This window comes from Podarcis filfolensis, assembly GCF_964270895.1.
Source record: "Podarcis filfolensis genome assembly, chromosome: 1".
Classification (NCBI taxonomy): domain Eukaryota; kingdom Metazoa; phylum Chordata; class Lepidosauria; order Squamata; family Lacertidae; genus Podarcis; species Podarcis filfolensis.
This window is the reverse complement of record NC_139604.1, coordinates 63,203,405-63,215,508: the sequence shown is the minus strand read 5'-3', so window position 1 is coordinate 63,215,508 and position 12,104 is coordinate 63,203,405.

Sequence of the window (12,104 nt, the reverse complement as noted above, 5' to 3'; positions counted from 1 at the left end):
TGAGGGAAGCACTCAGAGACTTTTCCAACGGAAAGTGCTGGAATATGTATGGAGCAGGTTGGCCAAATTATGCTCTCCTGCTGGTAGGAGCAAGACCAGTCCTTCTGTTCCTTATTTGTTGGTTGCTAAGCAAATCCGAGGCTCATGGAGAGTCTGGAAGTTGCACAATAGATCAAGGGCAAGACTTTGTATGGGCTGTTAGGGCCTGTCATTTAAGGCAAGCTTGCCATTGATCCTTAAATGTCACTAAGTTTACCTTTCAACTCCTCCCTTATAGAGGAGGCTGACGGGAAGGGCAAGAGCGGGATCTGCAATAGAGACTTTCCTTGACTTCTTCCAAGGCTCAAAGCTGTGAAGAGTGGCGTTTTGAGGATTCTGTATCAATTTTTAAAATCCTCTTTCCTTCTCTATTTCTTCTCATCCCACAAAGAGAAAGATGAAGAGTGACTTGCAGGGAGGGGGAAGGCCAGAGTAGAGTGATGTCAAAAAGTTAAAGCTATTGTACTGTAATAAACAAGAGTGTTAGTTAGTGTTAGACCTGGATTAAAACTGCTGTTCAGCTCAGAAGATTTCAGAGTGACCCCAGGCCAGTTAGCCTGCAGCGTAACAGACCTCAGAGGATTCTTGTGAGGATAAAACGGGCGGTGTGGTGTGAGATAGGATGAATCTTGGGCTCATTTCAGGGTTGGGGTTTAATTCTCATTTCATTATTATTATAAGTAGAAAGATTTGATTTGAGCATTCAAATTTGCATGTAGTTCAATGTCCCCTTGCTATACCTTGGAATTTATTCCAGTAGAACTTTCCCTGCTCCCACCAACATTGGCATGAATACTGATCCCAGATTCATTTCATTCAGAAAGGCAACTTGATCTAATTCCAGTTTAGCTTGTGGTCGCATGCAAACCACCTCCCACAAGTATGTCAGACTCAAAATTCACATCTGTTCAGTTCAGTGACAGCGCTCCAGTTTTAACATTACTAGTCTAGTACAGAAAATATGGCTAAACTGGAGAGCTGTCACTGAGCTGAACAGATGGGAGTGTTGAGTTTGAAATGTGCATGTGGGGGGGGGGGGGAGCAGAAGAGCTCTGGAACCAGAAGGCTGTCTGTAGACAGAGTAGTCTTTCTGCATAGACTGGTGTGTTTGATATGCAGTCCTAGACACCACAGAGAGGCCCCAGTGATGGTGACGGCAATTTCAACTAAAGTTCCAAGAGTATGTTCTCCTAATGGAGAGATGTAAAAAGGGAAAGTCCCCTGCTGCCCCGCCCTGGACCAGTATGGAGACCCATGCTTTTAAACTTGTTCATTGGCTGTCTAGAGTTAGGGTTGAGCAGTGAGCTGGCCAAGTTTGCTGATGAAAATTAATTGTTCAGGGTCATTGAAATAAAAGAGATTGAGAGGAGCTCTGAAAAGGACCTCCCCAAAATGTGTGAATTAGCAGCGGAATGGCAAAGGCCATTCAACGTAAACAAGAATAGAGTGGTGCATGTGGTGGAAAATCTTTCAAAAAGTTGTATGTCAAAGCCAAGTGTTTCAAACCAAGGGTCCACATAAACAATGCTCATTTTAAAGGCTGGTTTTTCTTTTCTTTTTTTAACTGTGATTATTATTTATTAAATTTATATACCGCCTTTCAGCTAAAGGCCACAGGGACGTTCACAGCATAAAAATATAAAACGAAAACACAAAATACCGTACTTATCATCATAACCACAGAAACCTTGATTTAACCTTAATTACTGAGATGTTGCATGGAAGCATATGCTCTTTCTTACACAGCATTTATGGAACAGGTCAAATATTTAATGCTACTTCTCAGATATTCACCCCCAGCCAACATTGCCAATAGTTCGGTAACATCTGGAGGGTGACAGGTTCCCTCTCCCTGCTTCAACTGTTACAGGAAAGCACCGGCCGTGGGTGTGTCTGATCTTTGCTCCTTCAAGGAAGAGAATCCATGAAACATAAAAAGGCAGTTCACACATTTTCTTAACCATTGAGGTGGTCAAGCCCTTTCAATCTTTCCTCCAGCCATACCTATGTAGAAAAACCAGGATGTGTAGAGCAATTAATGGTTTATAATGCGTGTTATTGCAGTGGCATCCCCACCCCCATCTGAAAACTTGAGTTGCTGCTTGCTTGAATCTTGAGTTGCTGCTTGCTTGAATCACACAGTATATTTGACAATATGCATTTGTACCCAGGGACGGTCTGGGACTGTTTTCACCAACAGAAAAAATGTATTGTGTGAATTACTTAGCTCGAAGAATGCATTGGAAAGCAGAACTCAGAAGATGAGCTGAAAATAAGCACATGGTTTTAAAGTCACATTAATGATTTGGAGACCCTGAATATGTGACTTTTTGAATATTTAGGCTTTCTGAAGCTTGACAAAAAAAGCAGCAGTGGAACTATGGAAATTGCAATTTGTTCTAGAGACAAACCCTTAGCTCCGTAGCACTGAGTAGAAATCCTTTCTTTCCGTGCAGACTTCTGTCGTGTCTCTGTCAGACCCAGCCCACAGTGATTGTTTGTATCAGCTGAATTCTTTGTTCTGCCATGAGTTGTGGCCTAACGCGTGAAAGAATGAGATGTGCATGAGGGCGGGCGAGGAATGGGGGAATGGGTGTGCATCATTCTCAGCGCAGGAGCAGCTGGATGTGGCAGGCATGAAATCGCAGCAAGAACTTCATCATCTATACAGATAAGGGGCTGGCTGAATTGAAACAGGAAGGAAAGGAGGAGGAGGAGGAGGAGGAGGAGGAGGAGGAGGAGGTGGCAATGTCATCTACAGGCCTCCTTACCCCAGCCCTTCCCCGGACACTGTCAGAGCAGATGCATTTTAATTTCCTTTTATTGTCAGTGACCCAAATGGCTATGGTGCAGCGTGGACCCCTGCCTCTGCCTCCCCAAGGAACAGAACGTTTATCAGCCAGAGTCAATGTTAGCGGTGACCATTTATCACTCCTTCTCAGTGTGGGATAATGGAGCTGCATGCTTCCCTTGAAGGGTCTTTGGTCTGCAAAAAAACCATGACACTGTTGCATTCATAGGGAACTTTAAGTACTTTCCCCTGCTTTGGTCTCCTCCCCCTTTCACTTTCACACCCCTTTGTTCCATTGGTTGTGGCTTTGTTGGTGGTGATGGTGCCTGTGCCCTATTCATTGTTGGATTCAATTTCAGCCTTCTTTTCACGCCTCACATTTAGAAAGTTTATCTCTTTAGCACCGGAGGAAAAGAACAATATGCAGCCTTTGGGCCTAGAGAAGTCTTCTAAGGACCTAATTTTAAATGTGTACAACATTGCAGAAACACAAAGGCCAACAGAAATAGATGGGTGGGGGTGGGGAGGGGTGTTTGTGAACTTTTTGATTTTCACCATCTTTATTTTATTTTTCAGTCTGCAGCTGCTTAAATCAGTAGAAAAATGCAATATGATGCTAAGCAAACATAAGCACAAATAAATACCACTAATTTCCACGGCTGCAAGAAGATCAAACCTATCCATTCTTAAGGAAATCAGCCCTGAGCACTCACCGGAAGGACAGATCCTGAAGCTGAGGCTGCAATACTTTGGCCACCTCATGAGAAGAGAAGACTCCCTGGAAAAGACCCTGATGCTGGGAAAGATGGAGGGCACAAGGAGAAGGGGACGACAGAGGACGAGATGGTTGGACAGTGTTCTTGAAGCTACCAGCATGAGTTTGACCAAACTGCGGGAGGCAGTGGAACACAGGAGTGCCTGGCATGCTCTGGTCCATGGGGTCACGACTAAACAACTAAACAACAACAGCAACAATTTCCAAGGGGCTTACTCCCTAAAAAAAATGTATTTAGGATTCCAACCTTTGACTTCATTTAAAAACATAATGTTTCCAGTTCTCATGACTTTGATTCAGATGCCCTGGTGCATCTGCATCTGCACAACCAGATGCCTTCATCTGCTCCAGCTGCAACAAAGCATGTCTTTCCTTTTATCGGTCTCTACAGCCACAGCAGGCACTGTAACTCTCCAATGGTTTGACTTTACCCCAAAGGCGCATTTCTCCATTGTCTCCCGAGACAGAAGGTTACCATCAACATGATTCTAAAGCAGGCTCTCCCAGCCTGGTGGTTTCCACATGTTTTGAGTTTAGTGCCTATGAGCCCTAACCAGCAAGGCCAGTGGTCACAGGTGTTGGGAGGGCAACAAACTGAGGAAGGCTTCCTTAGAGAAAAGTTTGAAATGGCTATTGGCCATGCTGCCTGGAGCTGACAGGAGTTGTTTTACGCATAGAACGGTTTTTATACTGTTTTATGTTTGTACTTGTTTCATTTTTTGACAATTTTATTGTTGTAACCCATCCTGTTACATTATTGTTGTTTTGTTGTTAATTACCCACTCTTCAGCCTAAGGTCGCAGGGTGGATCCTGAAAATGTACATCTCAGTATCATTCTCATCATCACCACAAGCTACACAATCATTTCTTTGGGGGGGGGGTTTGTACACACACACACACACATGCACCCACTGCTGCACTATAAGAATGTTTCTTATTTATGTAAATTGGCAAGTAAGTAGTCAAATAAATAAAGTCCAACAACATTTGGGGAGCCACGGTTTTTCCTGATTTGAAGAATCAGAAAGCAGAATGTATGCTTGCATTTGCTTGCCCCAGATTTCATTGTTGTAGAAAATTATCTTACAATGTCATATGATCAAATGCAAGTATTTTGTTGTTTTGTTTTTAATATCTTTGATCACAGCTCATTTTGATTAAAATAACTTGTAAAGCATAGCTGAAATCTTAAATACTTCTTGGTTACTCTTGAAATGAGCATTGAGATATATGTATTGCAGCCATACCCAAGGCCACCCCAACCTCTCCCACCACCAAGGAAACATAACAAGCGAATAGAAAGAGAACCTACCCAAGTAACACAACCCCCCCACATGCACTAAGTAAAAGAACATAAGCTTTACCACCCCACCCACTGTCTCCCGTCACCCCCCCTTTTCTTCCCAACCCTATACGGCCTATAACGCCAATGTCTCACAACAAATGTATCTGATCTGTAGAAAACACAATCTGAAGAAAGAGACAACACATGTGTTTTTGTATACGAGGAAAATCTTTAATAAAATTAATAATAATAATAATAATAATAATAATAATAATAATAATTAGTACACTAAAGTACAATAATTTAATTTCATTTTTACCAGGAGTTGCAAAATAATTAAATAATTAAAATCAAATTTGTATACCGCCCAACATCCATAGATCTCAGGGTGGCTCACTACATAAAATTACAATACAAGTACACTATCGTGAAATGTTGGAGATCCTTGGATGCAGATGTGTTGAAGGACTGGCATGAAGAAGCAGGGCAGCTTGCTGTCATGGAAAAATTGACACGGCAGTTAAGAGACAGAAGGACTCAACACACATCTGTAAACTTTTTATGAAACTCTGTTTATTTTCATACAACATGCAGCTTGCATATACTCCTAAACAAAGGTTTTGCCTTCCTTTGACTCACAATCACCTGTTAATGGTATATATTGTTGTCTGCAAAATGAAAATACATTAAAAGTAGTAAAAAAAACAAACAAAAAAATGGTGTCAGACTTTTGGGGTGCCAAAAACACCTGGTAGTAACTCATGTCCTTCTCCTCTCTCACTTTTGGTACAGTTCAGTCATTCACAACATTCTTAATTATATACCCCCCCCTCACAATCTCAATGTGTTGAGGGAAAATGCTGTGAGATTCCCTGCCCCAGTGGAGAATGGAGGCAAAGTGGTTCCTAATCTTTCACAGCGTGACCCCACCTCTCAGCCCCAACTCCTCACTTAGGAGCCTCATCAGAACCTTTGTGCGATGTTGTCCCTGATACTTACCATTGTCAGTTTAATGACCCACCCACAAGGATCCTGAGTCCTTCTGACCCACCATTCGGGAAAAGCACTGGCTTAATCCTTAGCCCATCCACCAGCATGTGAGCCTGGCAGGCAGGCAGGCAGGCAGGCAGGCAGTCACCACCACTTCCCGTGATGAAGCTGCTTGGGATAATGAGTTCCGTTTGAATGTGAGTGAAAGACTGTAAAGAGTGGAACTTCAGCATGGTGTAAGCAGCTGCAGCTTTGTCTTGCTGTCAAAAGAAGGATGGGGCTCAGCAAGAAGCACAAGAGACCCCTCCCTCCCCTCTCTTTTTCGATACCAGCTTAAACAAACCCATTGGTTCCAGGGGTTGGTGATGTGGGAATGATCCCTCAGAGTGGCACTTTTCAAAAAGTTGAAGCGAAAGCCCTGAAATGAACCGGGAGATCTAGAGCAATGGTCTTCTCTGGGCCTAGTTCTTCCAAACAGTAAAGAAGGCAGAAAACAGGGGTCTTGACTGCAGCACTTTAGACCACAGGTAGAAGCTCACATGGTGATGGAATGCTACTCTGTGGAGAAAAGAGTCCTCCACATAGAAAAGTAACGTAGCGGGGGGTGGATGGGGGGAAATAGCCTAAGCCTAGGCTGAGACCAAGCCTGTCACCTTTATGTAGAGAATGTGGGGTTGATTGCATGTAGGCTCTTTAGGTTGTACAGCGGTACCTTTGTTCTCAAACGTAATCCGCTCCGGGAGTCTGTTCGACTCCTGAAACTGTTCGAAAACCAAGGTGCGACTTCTGATTGGCCGCAGGAGCTTCCTGCACTCAAGTGGAAGTTGTGTCGGATGTTCGGCTTCCGAAAAACGTTCGCAAACTGGAAGACTTACTTCCGGGTTTGCGGCATTTGGGAGCCGATTTGTTTGGGAGCCAAGCCGTTCGAGAACCAAGGTACCACTGTATCTAGCCAACCTCAGAGTAGCGTTAAGTCACCTGCAATCTCAGGTGCTTCTGCTGAGAGCTGGTGCAGTTATTAGTGGGCCAATGGAATACTGTTTTGGACCAAAAGGAGGAAGAGTTTTCCACTCTTGATAGGCAAAAGGGATATGATTGTTTCTCCTCTTAACTAAGCCTCCTGCATATTTAACATGCAGAAATCCAGTGCTTCTTGCCCAACCTGCTGATGTCAGAATACTCCCTACCACCCTACAAGAAAAACAATGCAGGGTGGGTTTGCTGTAAGCGTTAGGTGGCTGTGGTTAGAAGGCGCTGAAAGGACAACAGAAGGGTGGTAGACTCTGTCCAGCCCCAGCTCTCAAGAATGGCCCTGCAGATCCCAAGGCGAGACAGAATGGGTGTGCTGATGCTTCCTCTTTCTCCTCCTCCTCCTCCTCTGTTTAATGCTTGTTCCCCTGCTGGGAGACCATCTGTTGGCTGTCAGGCTGCCACCGTCTTTGAGGAGCTCCTGAAAGACCACTGGGGAACGAGGGAGGACAGGGAAGCAGCCTCTGTGGGAGCGATGAAAAGAACATCTTTCTTTTCAACGCTAATTTAGGGGTCAGAGAGTGGGGGCAGGGGTGGGTGGAAGAGGAGGCGGAGGGGAAGTTAAAGACCCTGACAATGTACGTCTGATAAATCTTCAGGAATGGGACCAAGACTCTCCCGGTGACTCAAGAGACACTTGTACACCATTCCGCTTCCCTTTCAAGTCTCTGGGTGCTTTTGCATAATGGGAGGTAAACAAACGCAGCAGCCGGTTTCCTGGAATAGCTTTGTCCGGAATACTACTTCTTGGACTGGGGTGTGTGCTTCAGTTTGCACAGTGATCTCTGTGCAGAGACGCAGTCTGCGAAAACGCCAGGGGACACCTTTCCTTATGCAGAGTTGGAATGGCATGCTTATAAATGGTTTCCTTTCCTTTTGCCCTTTCCCGTTAAGATTGTAAACTTACATAGGTGTAGTTCACTGTCCCACCTGTTGCTCTGTCCCAGCTTCTGCCAACCTAGCAGTTCGAAAGCACATCAGTGCAAGTAGATAAATAGGTACTGCTCCGGTGGGAAGGTAAACGGCCCACCCATTTTTAGTCTGGCCAGGCCCATGTTAACCTCTGTCCTTGCTTGCCACTAGCATGCAGTTTCCAGAAAGAAGATGCTGAGGGACGGCTGTCCTTGTGGTGGACAAGGTTCTCCAACCCTGGTGTAGCTCAACAACTACCCAAGGAAGGCCCAGTTTGCATGTCTTGCTGGCCGTTGAGGTAGCAACTGTTAGGATCCTTAATCTCATGGTCACCTCAACACATTGTTACATGTTTGTTTGAACAGTGAACATGCCATTTGGATTAGGAAATCCATAATTTTCAAGCACTTTCCCCAAGTGCTTTTAGCACTTCATGTGAGCACATATTAATACAAACAGGTAACCATGCAGAGCAGCACCTCCGTAAATGGTTTTTAACTGTTTTTCCCTGGTAATTTTCTGATAAACTGGTAAATTTCTGATAAACTGCTTAGAGGTTTGATTAACATCTAGTGGAACAAAATGTTGCTTGCTTGCTAAATAAATAAATAAATAAGCTTAGAATCATGACAGCAGCCAAGCCACCAACATTTATTTTCTTTATTGCATTTATTGAGAGATTTATATATTGGCCTTCACAAAAAAATGGTCACAGGGAAGTTTAACAATACCCAATGTTACTTCTGCCAGGTCTGAGACATATATATATTCCTATCTTTGTGAGCAACAAGAACTGTCCCAATTAAATACAGTAGTACCTCAGGTTAAGTACTTAATTCATTCCGGAGGTCCGTACTTAACCTGAAACTGTTCTTAACCTGAAGCACCACTTTAGCTAATGGAGCCTCCTGCCGCCGCCGCGCCGCCAGAGCCTGATTTCTGTTCTCATCCTGAAGCAAAGTTCTTAACCTGAAGCACTATTTCTGTGTTAGCGGAGTCTGTAACCTGAAGCGTATGTAACCTGAGGTACCACTGTAGTTTCATTCATTCATAAGTGTGTGTGTGTTGTTGTTGTTATTATCTGTGTTTGTGTGTCCATAGTATGCCTAAACTGAGGCAGACTGCTTGCCCTAAAGTGTTTCCAGTGCCTAACAAATCTAGCCCCTTTTCCCAGCTCCACTGTCTCATCCATGCAATGAAACCATTCAACGGCCCCTGTCTAGCCGGCCCTGCATCTGGAACAGGTAGCATTTCAGAGAAAGCTACTTTGAAATTCCTGGCTTTCAGTTGCCAATCTAGAAACCTAAACTTTGCTTTAGGTTTATACACCAGTGTATATTTTGCAATATACATTTTTGACTGTGTGACTGTACTCAGCTTAATTGTGTGACTGTACTCAGCTCAGGTGGTTCTTTTGTGGGTTGTTGTTTTTTGCACCTAAGAACCTCTCAAGGCATGTAAGCTTTCATCTTCTTTCAATAGCAGAACTGGTCCAGCAAAAGGTATCCTTTTACATTCTTTGTGTCTCTACACTAACACCAACCATGGCAATAAAGATCAATTTTCATGCAAATGCCTCAAGTAATCAAAGTTCAAAGGACTCTTTGGATTACCATCATAGCCCAGACTGTAAACTTAAAAACAAAACAAAACCCAGAAAGGACTTGTCCCTAGCCAGCAACAAATAATCCACCATTGCTATTAAATGTCTTGTCTGTTCCATAAAGCTTTCTTGAGGTTGAAAACACAGTATTCTAGAACCTATTTTATTTTTCATGTTTGTCGATTTACTAGAAAAAATACTTGTGGGAGTGGAAAATGTGGCTATAGTGAACTATAGAACATTGCCATCAATATATCTAACTGTGCCTTGGAAAGGTGGACTAGTTCCATTATCTCTATTTCACAGATGTGAAAAATGGAGCCATCTACACATGTCCTGCCACCACACCCTACGTGAGTTCTGAAATGTTCTTGGATGGTGGAATGAATATATTTGACACCATTAAAGACTTCCGAGTGACTTATAGCGTCCACAGAGACCCAGCTCTGAACATGCTGGGAGGCCATCAGGACACAGAATGCCACCCACTCAGCATGGTGAAAAACTGATACAAGACACAGTGAAGAGCCATACTAGGCAAGGCAAATGTTGCACAGTTTGCTGGGCTGGGCTGGATCTCCCTCACCTGCTCCAAGGTACACTGAGCCAACAGCAGCATTGCCGCCATCATAGGATCACATGGGACTCAAAGCCTTAAGGAGCATACGAAGCCCCATCTGCATGATGAATATTAAAAGCAGTATCATGCCACTCTAAACAGTCATGGCTTCCCTCAAGAATCCTGGGCACTGTAGTTTGTTAAATATTGGGGGGGGGGGCGTTCTTAGCCGATCTCTGTTCCCCTCGGAGAGCTGCAATTCCTCAAGTTTCCTGGGAAGAAGGTCTGACTGTTTACCCTCTCTGAAAAACACAGCTCTGTGAGGGGAATAAGGGTCTCCTAACATCTCTCGTTGCAATGAATCTCCCTCTCACCCCAGCTTCCTTGCCCTGTACACACACACCCCAGGGCTGTCATTATCTTTTATTTATTTATTAAAGCCCCCCAAAATACATTGCCTCATCAAAAAGTTCTCCAAGCAGTGTAAAAATAAAAATAAAAATCATAACTAGAACTTTGCTGAAATCCACAAACTACTTGAAAATACACGTAAACGTAATAGGCTGTATAATAACAATTGTAAAGTTATTTACTAGAAACTACTTCTCAAAATTAGATACAGCTTCTCATAATGTCAAAATCGACATTGTGACATAACATATTAAAATGTAGCTTATTCTGTTAACCACCAAGTCCAGTATGTACAAAATATGATTCCTATTTTGTAAGTCCCGTAGTACATTCATTTCTAATTTCTTCATCTTTTCTTGTATTTTTCTATCTGATGTATTCCTTAGGAAGCACATTTTGTGATTACTTGAGGCATTTGCATGAAAGTACGGGCCAGTCGTGTCCGACTCTAGGGTTGTGCGCCCATCTCACTTAAGAGGCCGGGGGCCAGCGCTGTCCGGAGACACTTCTGGGTCACGTGGCCAGCGTGACGAAGCTGCTCTGGCGAGCCAGCACCAGCGCAGCACACGGAAACGCCGTTTACCTTCCCGCTATAAAGCGGTACCTATTTATCTACTTGCACTTTGACGTGCTTTCGAACTGCTAGGTGGGCAGGAGCTGGGACCGAAAGACGGGAGCTCACCCCGCCGCGGGGATTCGAACCGCCGACCATGCGATTGGCAAGCCCTGGGCACTGAGGTTTTACCCACAGCGCTACCTGCGTCCCTAATTTTGAGAAATAGTTTCTAGTAAATAACTTTACAATTGTTATTATACAGCCTATTACGTTTACGTGTCTTTTCGAGTGGATATGCGTAATATAGGCATTCTAGTGGTTTTGAAATCCACAAAACTAAAATTAAATCTACATAAAATCAGCGTGGTGAGAAATGAAGATAAAATCAGTAAAACCTTTAAAACAAAGAAATATAACTAAACCGTGAGTCTGGATAGGCTTGCCGAAAGTTTCAGCAGGCGTCTAAAATAATACAGTAAGAGTGTCAATAGGCAGGGAGTTCCAGAGAAATGGTGGATTACTAAGGCATAAGACGGCTCAGTCAATACCACAAAGCCTCAATATTTACTGGCCCCCTCAGTATGATAGTAGGCTGTGCAACAGCAAGGCCAAGAGGCACCAAGTGTTAATTTCTCACAGTTCCAAAGCTCCGTGATAAATCCAGGAGGATTTGTTTTTCTCACACGTGGTGCAATGAACAGAGTGTTGAGTGACAATGAGGTAAAGCGGAGATTACTGTGTCTTTACGATATATGGGTTAATTACAAATATATACCACCTGAACCTATGATGGGAGGGGTTCACAGTATTAACACCGGAAGAGGGTCTTGCTTCACCCCTAGCCACAGCCTTGGATGCAAGCAGAAATCAGTCATGTCTCCTCCTCACAAGGTTCAGCCTGCTTCTTCTTCCATCTTTAACACACACAAGTCAGCTCTGGCCTTGTCTTTTCCAACTAACTACCAGCAAGGAACACGGGTGGCGCTATGGGTTAAACCACAGAGCCTAGGACTTGCCAATCAGAAGGTTGGTGGTTCGAATCCCCGCGATGGGGTGAGCTCCCATTGCTCGGGCCCTGCTCCTGCCAACCTAGCAGTTCGAAAGCACATCAAAGTGCAAGTAGATAAATAGGTACCGCTCCGGTGGGAAGGTA